General features: G+C 35.0%; 1 long non-coding RNA gene across 1 annotated transcript; it reads left to right on the top strand.

Annotated features, from left to right (window-relative positions):
- The first annotated feature begins 5,681 nt into the window (after positions 1-5,681).
- On the top strand, positions 5,682-20,802 carry LOC111035354. Its single transcript, XR_002604639.1, has 3 exons — positions 5,682-5,831; positions 13,352-13,703; positions 20,265-20,802. It is a non-coding gene; the product is annotated as an uncharacterized LOC111035354 (long non-coding RNA).
- The last annotated feature ends 3,115 nt before the right edge of the window (positions 20,803-23,917 follow it).

Below are 23,917 nucleotides of genomic sequence, written 5' to 3' on the forward strand. Positions count from 1 at the left end.
CCAATCGATGACTTGTAAATATAATTTCGTCATAGTACCAACACGATAAATAATAACAATATCGATTAATAGCTAACCAGCAGCGTATACTAATATAATATATTGCTACTACGCTGTTCAACTATACTTTCGAGCACTTATATTAAAGCAATTATTATTATTACTACACAACAATAATAAAACGAAGCTACGCTGCCTCAGTGTATATAATGGGTACATTTTTACATCTATAGATATATACACAGATGACGGCCAATTGTTTTGGATAAAATTTTGTGAAAGTTTTACGACCCTTTTAATTTTTTCGTAGAAAAAGCGCACCATTCGCTAATGCGATCGTCACCCCCCGTCCCAAAAACCCTCCCCGCGCAGAAAAATATCTATATATGAGTACGTGACTGTATATATGACGCGTGTATCATCGTATACATATAACTGCAGAAGCTCAGCGAGCACTCTGTCTCTGTTCGCCGTACTGTATACATATATATTACTTATATAATAAATAAGTCTTATATCCGAGCGCGTGTTATAATAAATATAAAATCGACCGGAGGTCTTGTATGTGCAATTTCCCGAAAATCCAAAATTATAGTAAGAGAGATAGAGAGAGACAGGGAGAGGGAGATTACCCAGACACTCACACGAGGCACAGAGAGCTGAAAGACTGTACAGAAATCTTAATCCGAGCAAACGGGGACCCGAAATAGTGATTTTACTACCACCGAGTCTCGAATCCGCGCACTTCTCCCCGTGTGTGTTCGACTTTCGTCCGTAAGCTACACATACACGAAATACACAAGTGTGTGGGTGTGTGTGAGCCCTGAGCTGTATATATATATATATACACAGTTCTGTATAGCTTAGTGGCATAAAAATATTATACGATCGCCCGTATATAATATTATACTCTTCGTGCTCGGTATGTTTTTATTTCAGAAATGATGCGCTCGCGAGCAGACCAAACTGCTGCCGATCCGCCCTCGACAGCAGCACACGGAAAACGTGTACAATAAACGGTATACCTATACCTATGTGCACCGAAAGCGTCTTTTTATATATTATATACTTCCAAAGGGTCGTTTCCCGCATGGTCATCGAAAGAAAAAGAACAAGATTAGTTCATTAGCTAAATAGCACCAGAACGCTGTCGTATATAGACGCGAACATCGTGCAGTAAAAAACATACGCTGACGCAAAGAACCATATAAAGCGAATACAAATATATATATATATAAAAATACGTTACATTTAATACTAATATATATATATGTGTGTGTGTGCGATGAAAATTCGGACTTCAGCTGAGAGGTCATAAAAGCTTGGTGAATCCCCAACCCTGCAGCAGCGCTGGAAGAGCGTTCGAAAACCATAGATGTTCAAGAATAGTTAGGCAATGGATATTGAAGATAAAAACTATTTATATCACTGCCACTCAATCTGGCAAAAGTCTTATCATAATATATAAATATAAAATTATTCATAGATAAATTTCCGATAGATCTCTGTATTTTCTTGTTTGTTCCCGTTTGGTAATTACAAGTAAGCTTATCCATTCTATGATATCTATATCGAAAACCGATTGATGAAAGTCCGATTTAGATAACTATATATATATAAATAATTTTAATATTGTGAACCAAGGAAAAAAGTTAAATACAATCGATCCATGAACCCTCGGCCTACCCCCCGCCCATTTTCTGTCACTATAAGATAAAGTGATTCGTGTTAAATAAATCAATAATATTTAAGAAACCCGAACAGCTCCCGCCATACTATAATTAAATCGGAAATTTCGGTACAGTGTAATATTATATTATTGTATAAGAGAGCGAACGATTAGAATATTCATGAGATCCAAATTTCGAGTAACCGGTGTCCACGGCTGCAGGGTTACTGTCGGTAGTACCTATATACATTATACTTGTATTCATAGGTTAATATATTAGGCTCGACGAGATCCAGCTGGCTCTGCTCGAAAATCCACGACGACCATGCGTATTATATTGTCTTGTCACAAACTTGTAACGCGAACGTTGCACTCGAGTACAGTTTTCGCATAATATTATATTCGTAAAAATGATTTCGCTTGTAATAATAGATCGTAACGTTTTCACATAGACTCGGTGTTTCTCACGGGCGTCTATAATAATGATATACCTACAATACTGATGATGCTTTTCACACGGCGCCCTCTCCCGTCTTACATTAACGACGACACCTAGCCCGTTGATTGGATCGTTTATATCACGAGAAATACACTCGTTTACGAAATTTACGATAATATTATAAACCATTGATTGTCATCCGACGGCAAACCGCGACGTCCGGACGTCGAGTGTTCGCTACAGTCATTCACGACACAACAGTACGAGTATAATATAAAACAACGGCAAAAAATTCGGCTCGTACTTACCTATACGGCTGTTGGGTGCATTAAAATATGTGTAAATGCGCGTGCGATGAATCATAGGTATACCTACGATATAATAACGTTATGCTCGCCAGTATAATAATATACACAACGCTGTCCGCCGTGGTCGTAAAACGACCGTCCGAGCGGATTTATGTCGCGACCGTTTATATAACGAGCGAAATCCGACGGATCACACGCGAGGACGGAGGAGACCATTATTGTATTATTATTATTATTATTATTATTATTGGTAATGTCGTCCGATGCGTTCGTATTATTATACGCAGCTTTATCGCGAGAAACATCTCTATATCATCATCATCATCATCGTGCATGTATATATATGAGGTGCGATAAACACGTGGGAAACCGATGGCGGCGGCATTGATTAGTGTCTTTCCGATCGGACACACTTGTACACGACATAATAATATGTATTATACATATACGTGCACAGGCCATGGTTGTAATATGTAAATAGACGACGAGAGATGACTATATTATTATTATCACAACGAATGTAATATCCATGTTATGTATATTATGAGAATATAAGATAAATAAATATACCGAGATCGCATCCATCGGCGAACGCACGGGAACCCGAACAGACGCCCGAGTGGGAATAGTTAACTTCTATATTATTGAAATTGGGTTGTACGTGGTGAGGATGGGGGGGGGGGGGCTAAACTCGAGAGCTATGTCTCTCGGCGTGGTTATAGCAAAGAAGTTAGATGGATTTTTAAATTCGAGACTAAATAACTATACACGTTCAATACATCTGCGACTTTCGCTTATTGAAAAATATATTTAGCTTACAGATTGTGAAATATACTTTTAATGAACAATGAATATGATATCAAGACAGTCACTTAAGAACATACATTCTCGATAATAGTACAAAACATAATAGGTACTGTCTTTCACAGTGGCGTAACCTGCAGGATTATAAATTGGGGGGGGGGAGGGGGGAAAGTATGGTTCAAACTAAGTTTTTACAGTTTTCGTATATTATAAATAACTCAAAAAGCTACTGGCCATTGGTCTTTCATAGTTTCTAAATAATAATTATTTAAGGTCAAAGGACATGTCTGTTTGATACCATTCATAACTTTTTACGCTGCACTCGTATTGTAATTTGTAATTTTCTTTTACACACATACCTGGTTGTGTAATGTATTATATGTATTAGTATTTTGCTATAGCTTAAAGTAAACAATATTAATTTGTATACGATTACAATTTAATTATAAATGCATAATAATATAATAGGAGAGAATTAAAAAATGCTTTTAAAAGTAAAAACTGCTATTGAACGTTAATTGTTTTGCAAACTGTAAAAATAGAACATAATATACGTTTGCCATAGGTATATATAATATCATGAAGTTTATGTAGACATACTTAAAAAACCAAAATCAAGATGACGGCAACACCCCAACATTTCATACCCCCCCCCCTCCCCCAGCACTATATTAACGATACACGTGCGTTTACATAATATTATATACGTACCCAATGTCTGTTATATTCCACGTGTACCAAGTTAATAGATGTTGCGTGTGGCAAGTAAATCGATCATATTGTTCATTTTGACGAATTCTACATCGACGACATTCGTGGCACGATAATATTAAATTGAATCATGTAGCATATTGGCAAATACATAAGTGTACGGATTTAGGCCGGAAAAAACACCGAGTTTTGCCTCGTTTTCCCATTGGACAAATAGGAAATCTAAGAGGCCACTCTGTAAGAACGGTACCACAGCATCGTACCTGCACTTACAAGTACAAGTCGCTGCAATTATTTGGGACCACACGCGTATCGTCACGTCCATCGAAATCGGCCTCGGGCCGTCCGCGATACGATCGTCGTACAGCGGTAGACGCACTGCAGCGGGGCGAGGACAGCCGGACGATAATACTAACGTCAGAAAAATATTTTGAAACATTTCGATAACTCGCGGGCTTCAGGTAAACTGGATTGTAATCTGTATCATAATAATAATATAGTAATGATAATAGAATATTGTATCGCCGCCTCCGGTCTCTCTATTCCCGACAACGCGGCCCAATATTCCTCTCGTCGACCATTAAAATTCAGTCACTACAATATTATGCCTTCATATTATAATAACGGTGCGGTAATAATTGCTGTCGGGGGACGGTCCCCCACCCTCAGCTTATCGTCGTGGCGACGTCGTCGATAATACACCTCTCTACTGTACCTATATGCACGTTATATTTATAGGACACATAATTATCCGAACAGACCGCCCTGCAAAGTAGAGCACGTAAAGTCATACTGCCATATATATATATATATAGGTACGACTACGTTGTATAATATCTATCGTTATTTCGTACAAATTACTTCCACGCGCTACCGCGTGTGATGCACCGAGAGTATGAGCGGCGGGAAGGGGTTGATTTATATTATAGGTCCGTCCAGATATATTATGTATATATAATGTACGATGTGTGGTGTTTGTATATACATATTGTATATATATATATATATATATAGTTTTTATGACGACTGCACATAGTAATATACTCGTGTATTGTATACATAATACACTGCTGCTGCTAAACAATATACGAGACAGTCTGCAAAGACGTATTTTTTTTCCCCGATTCTCGAATATCCGTTCCGGAATTCCTATACGATGTATATTACTATTATGCCCGCAGTATATGCCGGCAAAAAATCGTCGAATAATACGAAATGTCCGTCACAAAAAATTAGAAATAAACTATAGAGGGTCGTCGGCATGTGTGCGCCGTGCGTGTTCCTTTTTTTCTTGCTGCAGGCTCTCGGCAGTTGGGCCGTCACACGCACACAGAAACGAAAAAAAAAAGGGATGTATAGACGACGAATAACACACACACACACACACACACACACACACACACACACACACACACACACACANACACACACACACACACACACACACACACACACACACACACACACATTCACCACACATATATGTGTACACGAACATTATGTCGCGCGTATAGGAGTGTTTTTTTTTCGGTCTCCCGCCCACCCCACGCCACTACGTTCGTCGGCCATTTCGGGGATTCGTCTCGCGTATTGTTCCATGCACGCACACACGCTTACACATAGACACATACACACACACACACACACACACACGTAAAAGTATGTGTGCGAGAGTTAGGCACGTCGTCCCCGAGACTGGTGCACCGGCCGCGTCTGGCCGGGCGTTTTAGTAGTTTTTTTTCGAGCCGTGGTATTGAAAATCCGCTAAAGGTCGACGTGCCGTCGTGTTCAGTATATAATATTGTACAGGCAAAGAAAGCAAAAAATAAAATACAGAAAAAAACATGGTTCCTTGGTCAATATTACTATTATGTACGAGACGTATTGTGTGATGCGACAAGTAAGCTTATGTTATATTATATTTTTATGTACCTATACTTATATTATACAACTTAAAATGTTATATTGTGATTCACGTATGAAATCTATGTAACTATTTTAATGAATTATGATTGTTTAATAGCCATTATACAAGATGAAAAACATCAGATTTTAATATAATGTATACTTATACATTCGAGAGACTGTATAATTTAAAAACTCTAAATATAACACTGAGAATTGGAATTAAATATACTGCATTGGTCGTTGAAATTGTTGGAAAGCCGTCATGATGCGCTTAAAATGGCTTTTGAAATTATATTTTTTTTCGGAATAAAATACTTCGATAGACGATTACCTGAGCTTGCGTCATAAGTTCAAAAATTACATCATCTTACCACTAATATAATATACGGCATGTCGTTACAATATCTATTGCCATTTGGCTTTTTTATTCGCACAATAATGATCTATGTGCCTCTAAGGTTTAGAGGCCTCTCTGAGTGCACAGGTGCTTTCGAGATTTGTAGAAGAGACTTTGGCACTCTTGTCAATTATATATTATTTACTTCGTGGGCGATATATATATAAGTTTACCACGGCTTAAACAAGATTCGTTACAGCGGACGTATATAAAATAAAAATGTTTATGCGCTTGAATATGGGCTTCTAACGTTTTACTGTAAGTATTTTTCGTGTTTTTTACTCGCAATCTCTAATTTAATAAAACATTCTTACTAGTAAGCTGTTGTACATTATATACACATACGAAATATATCAGTATACTTGCATCATGTGTTAGTACTGCGCGCGTATAGGTATACATAAAACCCTAAAATGTTTTTACCGAAAGTACATGTGTAATACGCGCGCTCAAAGCACAAGCGCTTCGTAGTATACTTTGAGCGCAGTTTACGATTGGACACTTTACGCAGGTGTGTATATAGGGTGTGGTCCATACCAACCTACCACCCGGGTATCACGGTTCGATTGCCGTGCACCCTGTATACACGTGTCGCCCTGGACTCGATATCGTCATACGAAAACCCTTTATAAATGTTACCTACAACCCCCTTCATATCGAATAGGTAGTATTATTATTAGATATTAAGCTGTTTACGTTGTAATATTGCCATAGAGACCGAGCAAACAACGCCCGTAACACTTTTTGGTCGCAACGGCTGAGCTCACGAATCCGACTTATTCCGCTACCACGCCTAAGTTTCACTTCAACAATATCACTGCAGAATTCCCCCAATTAATCTTATTCCACTACTTTCCACTAGTTTCACGTGCGTGATCTGGCACAATCGGTTTTTATATGATATTATAGTTCGTATTGTCGCAGTATTGTATATTTTGCAATCGGGACTCGTTGTTCAGCGATAGGAGCAGACTAAAAACGAACAAGTTGCATCATTGTCGCTTGCCCTTCGCCAACCCGGCGTGGTGACGTAAACGTCGCCGTATATAATATATAAACTATGATATGCATTCATTCTTCGTGAAAGGGTAATGCACAAATATACTCGTTGTATAAGTACATCGATTCGGATTCATCTACCTGGGTTCCCAGACTCGACGAGGTTAGGAAAAAAACCTTTCTTGCTTCTCGCCGTTATACCTGTTCGCAATAATAATGCTCACCGACGCTAAACAGAGGGACACGATAATTGATTTCTTTACATTTTCTAATAAAATATGTAAAGTTACAATAAAGCATCCTTAAAACGGATACCTCATAATGCCGAACAACAGTCCCGCGAGTATATTATAATCTACATCCCGTGTATTTTAGTCTCCCTTAAACTCCTCTATAGTGAACACACTAATTGATATCGAGCGATTCTGTTATGACGAGGTTTTACTTAATATACACGCGTTTGATGTATACACTGTAGCGAGTACACCGATGGACGTCAAATTGCGCTTAATGGCGTCCTATTTATTTAGTATCGTTCGAAGCAATATGTTAAATATTTATCGAAAGCGATCGTGATTATTTTCACTATTTGTAATTTTCCTAAGGCTAATTACAACAAACGTATAGACACGCTAGTGGCACAACTACCCTATATCGCGTCTCTCCTAAGATCTTTACCCGCAGATAACGTGTAGGTATAATTTGGTATACAAAATAATTATTAATTTGTATCTCCCAAGGACGACGCCCTAGTCCGTACCTATACATATTGGAAATATGTGCTAATTCATAGACCTTTGACCATAAGTCTATATGATATCAAGGCATATGCCTAAGCAATGAGCTATGTGTTTAAAGTTTAAAAGGTTCTGATGTTAGTGCATTACGTTTAAGAGGATGTCAGAGCACTATTTGTTTTCTTTATTTGATTCACGTGCAACATACCAAATTTACGTTTAGCAGAACCAGACATACTTTAAATATTAGAGTGAATTCACTTATTATGAAATTTTGAATTAAGAATATTACCTGTATCCCTGGCTTGGCTAATATATGATATTTTTAATTTGTATGAAAGTTATGAGGGTGTAAATTATTACAATTTAAAAATGCTCTTATAAATTGTATAAAAACAGCCATCGTATATGATCGTCACAGGGAATGTTCTTCGCTTAAAGTTTTGCTAAAAGGTCAATTCGTTCCAATATTAAAAGTAACAACACACAGAGTCAGTAAACATGAATTTGCTGTGTCTCGGTGCTTCTGCTGGGAAAGAAAACAAATGGTGCGCTGACATCATCATAACCTGTAGGACGTTAAACTATTTTGAGTATTTTTGATTTTTAAGCTTTTAAGCGGCATATTATAGACTCCGTTGGTAATATTCTACGGTTTTACAACAACGCGCCGATCAAAAGTGTAAAAAAAACAGTGTATTGGTCGATAGTCATTCCGTATACGTTCGGCGGTGTGGTTCAAGAAGAAATCGAACCTTCCATTCGAAGACCGACGAAAGATGCGATGATGCGGTGTTCCGATAGTGTAGTGCGTGCCTATAGGTAACCATAATAATATTATTATTACATTATTCCATTTCGTTTTGGCCGTTCGCGGGAGCCATTTACCTACACGCGTTGCCAGTTCGGCGGGAAAGAGACGAGAAGTAAAAAACCGCCGGAATTTACATATTATATTATGCATTATTATCATCACACACATAATATATATTATTTTTAATCCGATTTTCTGTCACGTCGCGATGTTGTATAAAATAATAATATGTATTATTCATGTATCGATGCATTATACTACGTTAGGTACGACGACGACGACGACGAGGACGCCGCCGCACAACATCGCGTCTATTATCACACCTGTATATACCTACCCATGTCCCGTACACATATTATTATTATAATTATTAAATTATACGCCGCAGTATCTTGTTGCACGACGACGTGTCGGCCGAAGTGTGAGCGTTCGTGTTTTTTTCCCCCGTCCGTTTAATATATACGTCTAATTAAGATATTTTCGAAATCTCGGGGATAGGCGATGGCCATATAGACAATCCTAAATACGTCCTATTATAAGGCCCATAATGCGTTTACGGTACATACGATTTCCAATCACGCGCGTCCTTTATACATTAGAAGATGCGTATTATAATAATAATAATAATGATAATAATAATTTATACGATTTAGTCGTAACGTATTACATTATTTTTACTTAGGTATACAGGTATCGTTTTAATAAATAGGCTCCATGTATGTGATGGTCGGTCGGTCCGGTCGAGCACAGGTTATAATATGTTTAGGAACCACGGCTGATGGGGGTGGGGTCGCGTGCAGTGATTGCGTGTGGAGTTTCCGGGGAGAGGGGGGTCTTGAGGGGAGGGGGGTGAACCTGAGACGGATTTTTTATTCAAATTCGACGGACGCGCTGCACGTCCGCGTAAACGCATCATCACGCATACCTAGTGCGGGCGAGAAAATTCCGGTTTTTTGGGCGACGACATCGTACTATGACATACCTATCCCCCCCTCTCTCTCTCTCTCTCTCTCTCTCTCCGTATATATTATTATAATATGTTGTGTGTATATTGTTATCGTTACATCACATATTATAATATGTGTATAATGAAGACTGCACCGAAGTTCTCAAATTAAGATAATAATATTATGCTTATTATTATTCACCTATTTATGTGATGCTTTGTAGGACAACTCGCAACTATTGGTCCAGCGTGGAGCCATCGTGACGACGTCGTTATTATACTTAAAATAGTGTAATACGCGGCAGTGGATGACCGTTTGTACATGTATTGTAGATATAATATAATATTATATATTATTATTACCAAAGCGTATCGTAAATGATTTAATATTGTGTAGATATTATAATAATAATATAATGAAACCTGCTGCACCATGATTAAAATGTGTATAATAATACTGTGTTTTCGGATTTTTTTTTTGTTTAATTAAACAACTCCCTTTTTATGTAGCTCTCTGCCTCTCCACCGGATAGAGTATCACGACGATAGTATGATAAATAATAATAATAATAACTATTATTACCTATGCTGCATGCACTAAAATCTAATATGATATATCTGTGAATTCGTGTAGTACGCCAAGTACAATATATATTTTTATAACGACCAGATTGCACGCTCGACGTCGTGCAGTTGGCTCGTATTTTTTGGGGTTTTGTTTTTTGACCTTTTTTTTGATCATTTGCGCAGTAACTTGTTTCTCGGTTGCAGACTTTGGGCACGCGATAAGAAAATACGCATGTCACGAGGGTAAAGCTTGAAATTAATGAGTTGAAAAGTTAAAAGCCGCCCGAGTCACCGCTGCTGAAGTTTTTGTTTCCGCGACTTTTGGCTGCATCAAAATAATATTATTACATCGTTGCGTATATAAATAATAAATATATAATGCACTACGACTTACATTATGTAAGCCGTAATGGACGGCCATTTTACACTCGACGAAGTCTCTCGGGATAATACCTACTTATATTTTTGAGTGTATTTTATCCTAGCATTAAAAAACATATATTTTTCTTTACGTTTAAATTAAAAACAATTTGACTTTTACAAAAAACAAGTAATGCATATGTATAAAATGTGTTCGATACCATTAAATTCGATAGATGTCCATTCAACAACCCCCTAAGAAATTGTGGTCAAATGACATAATGATCTGCTTTGCTTGCATCAACAATAAGAATAAATTATAATATAATAATATTGTAGAATAAATATCAACTTGTGAAATATGCATATGAGTATATAATATAATTTTAAGTACCGTCTATGGTAGAAGCCGGATTTAAGCTATTTTAATGGTTATAGTTCATTTGAGAAAAAAACTCATAGGTCCTAGGTAACATATTATATCGCTTTGAATCATGTAAAATATTGAACTTAATAATTGTATGGTGTACAAAAAGGTGTTATACTGTCTCTCGTTATCGATGTTTAGAAATACCAAGTAAGTAATAAAATTATATCCTTTAACAAAGTTCAAAATGCAATAATTGTACATCACCATGTTTAGACAACCAAGTACCGAAAACTTGATAAATAAAATAAAAATTCCTTTCAATGGAACTTGACTTGAACCTAACTACATTTTTCAATTTACCCAGAAATCGGTATGGGCGTTACGAGAGACATTATAATCAATGTGACATAGACGTCTATAAAGTAAATGTGTGAGGGCACGTATTATGTCAGCAACAAATGACAATATTATGATTCTCGCTGACTTTATTAATTAATCCGTTTATTTTACATAACACCACGGTACGGGTAGCACGAAACAATTTTCATGTACGATGACAGCCTGCTCTGAGCCACGAGTGTAAATTAATCAACGTAATTAAGCATAAAAAGTATTAACATTATTTTTAACGTGTTAGCAGATAACAAAACTGTAACATAAAATTGTGTACGCAGGGTGATTTCCCACGAGAGTTTATACTAAGTTTGAGTGGATTTCATAATGTTATCACAAAACACGTCATTCAAAATGTATAGCTATCTCTTGGCGAGTCACCATCACGACATCCGAATCTGAGACCTTGATTTTGAAATAATATTACAGTGAAAACAGATTTATAGAATACTACTATTTGATACTTCATTCGACATAATTATATGCAACGTGCGTTGCAATATAATATAAAATTATTCAATATTTCCATTATTGAATGGATCGATTATGTAACGATGTAATATATATGTGTTACAATAATCTGCAGCGTTAAGTCATCGTCACGGTACAAACATAATATACAATGTTATCACTTATCAGCGTACAAGGATGTATATACATATATAATAACATTTAGATACCAATCATTTAATCACAATACGTCAATACCTACTGTGCAATATGTTATAGCTGTATTCCTATGTGCATTATGCCTGTATATAGTATGAAAACTTTTTGCAATACTCTCGAGCTTATTCAATATTTCAATTTTGTTTCGGAGTGCTTTATTTAATAATAATTTAACTATTGAAACGTTATTTAAACGGCTGCTGCCCGACATTATTTACCTGTATGCATATTTTCATAATAATAACTATATTTGTTCGAGTAACACAAAGCTAATTAATGAATGAATCGCATATAAAAGTATAATGGCACATTCGTTTCGTTGATTATATTATATTACAATAATATATAATCAATGATTCATAAGTCTTAAAATATATATCAATACATCAAAATCAATATTAAAACGCAGTTAATAATAACTATATTTGCAGCATGAATGCATTTTATATATTTATGTCATAATTATAATACATAGGTGTGCCATAATGTCGCAATCGCATGTACGCCCCTACACTATACAATATATTGTATCCAACGTACACTATAATTTATAATATAGAAATTCTATTATTAAACCTTAAATAATAAATTAAATTTGGATACATAAAACACTAACAAAGTTATAAACGTAAACGCTATGTTATAATATGCAGCGTTATCGAATTTGTAGAAACACGCAAAGTTTTAATCGTATAAGATATTATTATTAATTATTTTACATAGGTATTTAAATGTATAGTAACTGCACTATTAAATAATCTTAATTACTCGTTTTATGGTGGTCCGCGTTTTGCAAACGGCAGCTCATATTATAATATTATGTTTATGTACATTCAATATTGTCTAATAAAAATATAAATCGCGACGATGTTATAGCCGTTTTATATTGTAAATACATCTGTGATCCATTAATAATTACAATTACCCTATAAAGTACCTACCTATATAATTTACTCTACACCTAATTAAATATTATTATGTATTGTGATAGACATAAAAAGTATATATATGTATAGTTGTCGCAAACATCGAGTATACCGGTATACGAAATATTTTATTGTTATAAGTCATTCTTTTCGTGAGGGATTACAATTATTTAAAATTGTATTTTATCGTCTTATTTATTTCTACCGTTTAAATGTATAATATTAAATTCTATCAATTATTGAAATGTTAAATATTTGAAAATAGGTACGTTTAATTCAACAGTGTTTACTGGATATTTGGACTAATAAACATTCATAAATTGTTTGTTGACAGATTGTGTAAGACCTATGAGGTGCTGAACAAGAAAAAAATTTAAGACGATATCGTTCCAAGTGTGAAAATGAATGTACAGTCCCATGAGCGAGAGGTGGTTATATACACAATTCACTACGGTCCTATAATACGATCATTGAGTAGAAAAAAACAGTATTTTTTCTTCCTAAAAACCATCGTCCAAATGATGAGCAGAAATCAATTCGAGAAAAAAAATAATCAAAATAACTATGGTCGAAAAAAAAAGGTTATCGACGCGGACAAAGCGATGGTGGGACGATCCGTCTGCACGCGGATGCATTATGGCGTGTGAGAAAAACATGGTTGACATCGTTTTGAACGTCGCACGCGCGTGAGTGTGCATGTGTGTGCGTGTGCGTGTGTGTATGTGTGTGTACGCTCCAAGTGTTATTATATAACGATGTATACTATAATATGGAACAGATCGACCAGTGGTCGCTCATTGCAGGATAAACCACCGCGCTCGATTAATGATGAGTTTCTTATTTCTTATTATCTAATAATATCATCGAGTGTGTACCCAATGCCTGTGTGTATAATATACAATCAGTGCTAATATATTATATATAAATATTAAACATGATCGTCTTGCAGCATATAAGTATATTATGTAATATCGGGGAACGTAAGACCGTGCACTTGAACACACACTGTTTCCAAAATATAGGTATGCGAACTTGCCCTCGCAGCTGCGAACATACCGCATGTGGTATACGTTGCCCATCGGTCCGGAACAAGATCGTTAATGTTAATAGTTTAGTTCTTATAGTTAAAAAAAAATGATTTAAATAAACGTATCTTAAATAATTATTATCGAAAACATTGTAGTGCTCGCCCCTATTTGGCTCGCGAATAGACAACAGGGACTAGTGAAGAAAAAAAGAAGCAATTATTCTGAATGATAGGTGCATTACATGCATAATAATATATTGCGGGTGGTCTGTAGATGTATGCTTTCTGTGATAATTTAAAATCTTGTAGCTTAGCATTTTTTTTTTCTGTAGTTTTTGATGAAACTAAAATTTAACTAAATTACGCCCATGTCGTCGTGTTTTTTCGGCACGTTACTTTTTTGGATAAGCGTGTTGCGTATCTTTAGGTATGCGGAGACCACCGTCGCAGTCGTGTCTCGACTCAAAAACACAACGTATTATTACAATATAGCACCTACGCAATAAAGTGACTGTACAATGACAGAAATAATATCATACACGTACAATAATCGTCTAAATATGTTAGGAACCATACGCACCTATTTATAGTGCACCGGTCTAAATAAAAGCATGGTAGGTAGCGCATAGTTGTACGTATAGTATATTTTATAATATCATATAAGTATTATTAAAATAACGTTTCGCAGTGTGGGGCAACGCTAACGTTACGTATTTATTGTTATAACTATCATTACATATAATTCAGATTATTAATATTGTAATATTAAACTGTAAAACTTTTTGAGTACCGTTTATATATATATTATATATATATAGATAAGTATAAGTATAATTTTACATTATAGTCGTAAGCGTTGACAACCTCCATTGCAATGATATTTTCTTCTATTATAATAGTCATAGGTATATTATTATTTTTGCGGAGCGTAGGTAGGTATATATATATATAATATATAGGTATATATATATATAATATATTATTATTTTTACTGTTCTTAATTTTTTCATGACACGTAAACGTAATAATATTACATTATTATATGGTGTAACGCGAAAGCGTGATTCTAGGTTTTTTTTAGATCTACTACATCGTGTACGTTGTTGAGGTTTAATTTTAACGTTGCGCCGCTTCAAAGCCAAAATATTTATATTTATAATTATTCTAAATTCACAATGTGATAGCGAACAAAAAGGGCAGCTACACGTCTGTCCGCCCTTTAAGATGAATCATTTTAAACCGTACGCTAATTATACCTGACCGATTCGCAAAGATATTATAATTTGAAATAATATAAGTAAAAAAATAATTTTGTAATTCTCATTTTGCCACATTTAAAACAGTCGTCTTACCGTCTATTTGAAAGGGAACTTTTGTTTTTGAAGTTTCGTTAATTATGAAAATCTTAAGGATTAATATTTAAAAAATAGTAGGGAGTATTTTAATTTAATATTTTTTTCAATCCACCTGACAAAAATGTTCACTCCATTGTGCGGGCATGTACCTACACTTTCGTCGCACTTCAGTTCTTATATGTAGGTACAATATATATTATATATATATATTACATTTTTATCTCAACAAGCGTTCTGGGTCGAGGAAAATTGATTTTGCACTCTCCACGCGTAGCAGGTGACATCATAAAACGCTGTTGCCGTAAACGTTGACTTTGACTCCTTCCCCCCCCCCGGTCTCGTCCACGGCCCCTCGGGGGATACGGTTGATTGGAAGAAACTTCTTCTCCTCCCACCACCGAACACAATGCGCGTATATATAGGTTCACGGTATACGCCTGGGACTTTGTGTGCGAGTGTTTGTGTGTCGGAGAAATCATTTTCTCTGTCTCACGGCCCATGCGAAACCCTTTGGGAATGGCAGCGGGATTAAATTTCCGCTTTCCGCGTCCGCTCTTGTACATATATACACAATACCCATATACACCTGTGCGCACTTATGTTCTTGTATATATATATTTATAGGTGGTACAGTACGCTTATATATACAGGCACTCGGCGCGAAACGCTGCAACGCCGTCGATCGCAGAGCGGATTTTCGTCTTGGTTTTACGATATATATATCGTCCACGGAGGCGTCGGCGGCGGGACGGGGGCAGCCATACCAATACCTACCTACAAGCTACGTTTATTTTTCTTTCCACCTCCGCACCGGTGCAGTAACGCCGAGCGTTCGTTTGTTTTTCCCCCCCCCCCCTCCCCGTACATAAGACGTCTCGAACCGTGTTGGTTTTATTATATCTACCACTCGCCCCCGAACTATACGTATATATATGTATGTATTGGGTATATTGGATAAACTCTCGACTTTCGCCGGTTTCTATTTTCTGACGTATATTTATGTATATATATATATAGGCGGTATACGCGAGCACATAAGGTAAAATGGCGTTTTCCGATTTCTCGAGTTTATCATACCTTGTATTATACCTATACCTATGTACGCATATATAAATACTGAGTATAATATATTGTGTAAGCAGGTATATACATCACGATTTTGCTGCTGCAGTAATTCGATTTTACGATTCTCGCGCGATATCGAAACTCACGAATCTGCCCCGCCCGCTCCCCGCATACTAAAGGGTTGAGCCTATATATTATATTTGTATACGGCTATATTATAATCGTTTTCGTCGAGAAACAGCGAAACGCGCCCATAAAATTTCCAATCCTTTGATTCGAGATAGTATAAAATAATAATATCGAGTACGAGTTTTTTTTTTATGTATAAAAAAATATTTTTCATCTCGCATACTATCACAATATTGTACACGGCGTCATATAATATTATATATTTATACGGGTTCTGTATATATACGGCATATACACGAGTTGCATTAGCCGGTGGCGGCGTTTCGAATATAGGTGTATAATACATAATAATATCCTAAACAAAAACAATGCCGAGACGGACCGAACCGTTTTTTATGCGGAATTATATTGTGTATCGTTTTTTGTATATAGTCCGTGCTCTATGTACGTTGAATGGTTTTAAGTGGCGGCCACTGCGCGTCACGCATTGTCGATTTAACATTCATTAATCCTTAAATGCACCTATATACACAATCAATAAAATGTGTACAACAATAGAATTAACAGTATTTTTGCACACTCCGAAATAGGAAATCGGGCCGACGTGAAAACATCAACATTTGTGGCCTATAATAGACTGTTCATACAACTCGTTATTCCTCCAAATAACTATATAATATAATATTCGCTTGTCGAATAATACAGACCGTGGATGAGTATAAATGCAGAATATTATTAATGTTCGCAAACCGTGACTAAGTATATAATAAAATATCGAAATCGTGAGCATATTGACATACGCTCATTATTTTTTTTCTGTCGATCCGATTATATTGTCCCTAGGTAAGTTCTCGTTTTCAGACGAAATTCATTAAACATAAAAATATTTTTTTTAAATGTTTGAAGCAAACTTATATTTAGGCGCCATTATATTGCACCAACTAGCATATATTGTATTATTATAATGATGTGTAAAAAAATCAATATTTCTAATATTGTAATAGGTATAGAGGTATTAGGATTTTGGTTTATTGGCCCTTTATTGTTAAAGAAAAAAATCGCTGACCAATCGAAATAAAATGTTTGGTTATTGTTTCCTTAAAAACTGTATTAATTGGTATCCTAAAAAATGATATTATATTCATGTACGTTTTACCTATATGGTGTATATAAATATAATATGTCAATGATGATAAAAACAATTTTACACAAGTCAAATGCTAATACAAAATATGCTTTTTATGATGTTATTAAACACGCGCACGCGTTTAAGCATGGAATTAGAACCTCGTATTATAGTACGATACCTAGACTATTATAGAGGAGTGGTTTTTCTCGGTCGTAATTAATTATTATTATTCATATTGGAATTATTATACGACGTTGTTTCAAAATTATTTTATCGCGCTAATAAATTGACCGGGACGTTTCATTCAATATGGTATAATATATTATTATAATGTGTGTCTACGGTTTAACGGCGTCAATTGATGTTAAATAACTGTAATTTGAATAAAGTGCAATAATTGATGGCGTACGCCGAGATTTGTCATTGGTATTATAATACGTATGTGTTATATATATATATAACCATTCATTTAACTGGAAATTATACGCACACACACACACACTACACATCTATATATTCATATGTATAGGACATGGTCATTTGTAAAACACTTAACATCACTATACAGCACTGCAACGGTTATACGACCCAATAAAAAAGTAAGAGATTTTAAAAGTCTAACACTATGATACAACTGCACGTAACGATGTGTGTAGTATATTTTTGCACATTGTCTTCACTGCTCGTATATATCTAGATTGCATACACCTTTGTAGTACAATAAATTATAGGTATGTATAGTAAACTTATTGATGAAATGAAATAATTAATAAAACATATATTTAACTCTCATTCTCTGCTCATAATATTATATAAGTACTTGAATTCGTCAAAAGAGATTTGAAACAGGCACATACCTTATTTGTCGTTTTTTAAATATCGAATTTTGTAATAAAACAGTCTATTTATGAATCGCATATTGCACTTAAAAATACATATCATAAGAAAACTTTTTTTTTTAAATATTAATTAAGTAGGTGTGTAATCAGTGCCTCATTTACAATAATGTATATTCTAGTGGGTGTTATAACTTAATTTAAACAATTTTTAAATGCACAACACCATTTAATAAATATTAAATACAGCAGATGCTTAAATGTTTATATTTATTCAAAATATTATGTATTTAATAGTTTATAGATTACGTTGCAGAACATTATTGAGTTACTGGTAATGTTATACTGGTACATAGTTAATGGTACCCACCCACCGTCATAATTTATATTCAATATAGTAATATCTGGCTTAAAAAAATCTAATTCGTTAGCATATTATAACTATAAAATGAACCAAATTATGATGATATAAGAATATTGTGATAATATTTTAGTTCATTTTACAATAAAAACAATTGGATTGATATTTTTCGCAAATACATATTAAATTTATCACAATTTCGATTGCTCCTTAAATAAGACTATTTAACATGTTTTTATATGTGAAGGTATGTTTACTATATTATATACAATATTCGGTCACTCATCTACCGAAAGTCTTATAGACAATTTTAATGTAAACTTTAAGTGTGTGACCCGCACATGCAGTGTGAAGTAGTATTATTATATCTATGCATATTATAATGATTGGATCTTTGAGTTTCATAATGCTTCTGGAATGCGATATGAGATTACTTACTTAGTAAGACATCAAATATTAAGGACATCGTTCCCTATACATATATATATAATATAACGTGTATAACGTGTGAGTGTGTGTGCGTATGTGTATGTGTGTGTGTACACGAGTGTGGAATTGTTCGGGTTGTATTGTTAGTTTTTTTTTTCTCTAAGCGACTATTGTCGAATACTCAAATACTCTGATCCGTCAATACGTTTTTTTGGAACGCGCGCTGGAATATCTAAAATATAACGTTCATAATATATATAGGTATATATAGGTATATAATAGGTGCCTATATATGAGACGAAAACAATGGGTAAATAAATCGCGGTAGACCGTGATCGTCGTCATCGGCGGCGATCGGCGAGACCGTGTCCGAAGTGTGTAATACGACAAAAACACGAAAAAAAAAAATAATACAAATAATAAAAGACCAAATACTAATAGAAAAAAAAAATAAACAGTGGATATAAGGCCTTAAACACGAGTCGGAAGCACGCGGGGCAAAAGAAAGAGTGAAAAGAAAATGGCATGCTTCCAGAGGAGACTAAAAACTTACTACCGTCCGTCCGACCATCTGAATTACCAATTCAAATGATGTACTACGCACAGATACATACCACAGCCGCATTTAAGCTCCGGCCGAGTAATCCAGCCCAGTCGTAAATCTGAGGTCACTGTATACATACATATTACAATATATTCCGTACAACATTTATACATATAAATATATATATATGGTGTATTGGATTAAGACGTGTCTACCAGTCACCCCACCCTAAGGTTCCAAATAGCTATCTCTCACTCTATATTCTCTTACTTTTCTCTCTCCCACACACATACACCCCAATCACGGTCACTTATTTTATTCGTCGACCCGAACCTTTCCAGTTTGTTTATTATTTTTCTTTTCTTGTTTCAGAATTATAATTCGGGCAGACGTCGGCGTCATCGTCACCACAATACGCCGCCACCAACCACGACTAAATGTATCTCAGATGTCCCGCAACCAAAATCATCATTGGAATTTCACCAGGTCGAAGGCGCAAGATTTCTCCTCGGGCAAGCGAAAAACGCGAGACTTCATTTCAATTATTTAGACGATTGCAGGCCGCAGCCCAAGACGCGCCTTCCTCAGCCGGAATTTATGCTCATTTCCGACTTAATTGTCATTCCTCACAAGATAATGGAAAATTAAATTCGTCCTTTTCGCAGGACAGAATATTTGCATACACGTGGATATACATAATATGTCGTACACTATGCTATTAATATTGTCACGAAATTATGATTATACTTGCAGAAAAAAATGATGTCATCAAGCGGTGATTGAACCGTAGACATTTAATTGCCTGTTGCTTAAAATCGATTAATTTGACATAATATTGATTAAATAACCATAGTGTTTCTACTACGCACAGCTAAAAAATGTGAAAAGGAGAAACAGCATTCTAATCTAACTCTCTAAGTTAGCACTTATTACACTTCCTACTACAGTTATCTTCAGGGGGTTAGCTTTTGGAGAGCATATTCAGACAAAACACATTAGATAGACGTATCCAGTACTGATGTACAAGTGGTTTAGCTATTTGTATAGGTATTTAAACACGATTCCTTTGTTCTCGTTTTGATGCATTAAATAAACGATTTATATATTTTAAGTGTTATATGGATAATAATAAAAAATATACACATTAAAAAGTATTTGGTAACATTCAGATACCATTTAAAGTTATAGTGACCGTATTTTTTGGTAGGCGTAGGGATGACCATATAACATAATATATAGGTGCGAGAACCAAACTTATTTTGTTGTCAAAATGATGTCGATGTAACCAAAAAAAAAAAAAAATGGTTTTAATTTCTACCAACCAACATATTATAGTTCCGCCAACCATACGCTACAGTTGTCCCAACCTACATGTATAACCTACATGTATAATAATTAATTGTAATTTGTAATACCTACATTGTACTTCCAACTATGTATATTATGAGGTAACTAGCTTTCTCTGTAGTATATATGTACATATATATACATCGCGGGACTATATTGATTACAGTTTTGTTGTTGCCGTGTCTTAAAAATTAGATTACTGTTTGTTTTTTTGTATACATTTTACACTTTTCGTGTATAATTTACTGTGTAATATGTAACAATACGTGACTGAATAGTTACTAAATATTTAGTAAATTCATTACACACACACACTCACACACTCACACACACCCACACACAAGCAATTGCTGTAAGTGGACTCCCGCTTGATATGTAATATATTTTATATAACTCGATTGATTGCAACGATAACCTTATATACCTACACAGTTTACGTCTGTTCTTCAAATGTTACGCTTTTATTTTTATTTTTATTTTTTTCACCGGCCGACGTTCTTTTTCTATACGACACTTTTAGGTCGATTAGTGTTTAAAAATTCAATTGATTTAACTTCCATACCTGTGGAATGCATTGCGTATAGAAATTAGAGACCAAAAACATAATCTAATGAACAATAATCATCCAACCGGTTCACCAGTACTTCATACAACATTGCTGTGAAATGTTTGAACTGATTTCTGGGTTGTTATTTGTAGGTATACGGTTTGGCTCCCAAATATTATATTATTTTAAATATTTCTTTTGGCTTTCTTTTCATTGTCGATGTATAACAATTCAATAACTTTTGTAACTTATATTACACTAACTATAATGTAATACATATTTGGATTCTGTTTTTTCAAAACTTTTATACTCAATATTTGTCAGATATCGTGTTAAATTTTTTTTCACATTTATTCTGGACATTAATCACCGCGCGCACAGTATAACCATAATTCAATAAGAAGAGTGCACCTATTTAAACGGTTTAAAACGATAAAACTGTTAACAGATACTGCACGACGTGTGAATTTATAATATTTATATTTCTAAAACTGTTTGAAAGAGTGCACGATAAAGCATAATTGTCGTGATATATTATTATGCTTTGCAGCCTTGCAGGTATCGTTCAACTATTGCATAATATTTATGATATTATTAAGTTTATAAATTCGTTGCAGACGCTAGTGAAGAGACCAACGTGGGGTTCGGCTAGCGGGTCGTCGACGTTTTTTTTTTTTTTAGTGTGCTCAAATCACACTTGAGCATTCTGATTCTTCGCGCACCCAAAAATAGTCGCATCGTGAGGTAATAATATCATACTCAATTTAATAACATCAGACTGCACCTTAATCGCCTATAGCTCCCAAGTGCGTACAAAATATTAGTATAATATACGATAAGCGCGCTTACTAAATACGATCGGCGTGTGCAGTGTAACTGCACCGCGGGCGTGAGCGATAAATAACAGTTTTTTTGTTCCTCCTCTATGATCCGCTCGCGTATTATATACTATTCTGATGTGTACACCGTTCGAGCAGCTCTCTCTCTCTCTCTCTCTCTCTCTCTCTCTCTCGTTCTATCTCTGTCCTTCGTTTTGAACTCGGCTGCAGCGTGAATAACACATATAATATAATATTAAATTATATTTTTTTTCTCTGGCTCAGTCGGATCCGCCAAATGCTCGCAGTCGTTGTCGTAATAAACTCTCTCGCGGCGGGCGCGGGGCGTGTTCCGCGTGCAGCGGTGTTTGTAATATGCGTCGCGTCAAAGGCTGCGTATACGAGAGGTATATACATAATACTGCATCAGACGAGAGACGAATGTAAGAAACAAAAAAAAAAAACATCGTCTGGCTGCGTTCCAGTTCGAAACAGAAAGAGAAGAAAAATTAAAACCGTATACCACCCGAGTGAATAGCGTTAGAGCTGAGAGTTTAATAATAATATATGTACGCCACTGCATTATATATTTACATATAACATACATAAATATCATATAATATATGATAATATACGTATGTACATTATACACGATACATCGCGTGATATCGAAAACATTGTTTATACACCGAAAAAAAAAAATTACCGTCGTGCAATTGCACTTTACAGTATATAATAATATACTAATCGATTGCGATAAATTCATATTATGTGATGCGGTCTCGTGTACATTATATACGATACTGACATCACTCGAAATCGCATTACCATAAGTCTTATACCACATAGCCGAGTGAGGTAAGACGAGGGGTGGTTCGCATTCGGTTATTTTTAAACACAAGTAACTACTTTGTAAAAATATATAGATTTAAGTATCAGCTACTACTATGGTGCAGTTTTGGAAGTCGCTTCAGAATCACAACACACCTCGTCGTAAGAGCCCTGCTACAGCTTGTTTATTATAAAATATGTACCTACACAACGCTTTTATCATATGATTGTGCTAAAAGACAATAATATTAAGTGTCATAAATTATAATATTATAGTTTTTGTTATAGATATTACTTGAAACATCGTGTTTATAACGTGTCTTGGATGACGGAATTTATTAAAATTGTAATTTATTGAAACAGACATTTATCACGTCCTTTAATTCATCTTGAAGCATTATTATTATATAATATATTATGCCAAGTATAATAACTCTTCAGAAACTTTGAAAAACTATTTGATATTTATGGGTACCTCTTAT

Source organism: Myzus persicae, unplaced genomic scaffold, assembly GCF_001856785.1.
Source record: "Myzus persicae strain clone G006 unplaced genomic scaffold, MPER_G0061.0, whole genome shotgun sequence".
Classification (NCBI taxonomy): Eukaryota; Metazoa; Arthropoda; class Insecta; order Hemiptera; family Aphididae; genus Myzus; species Myzus persicae.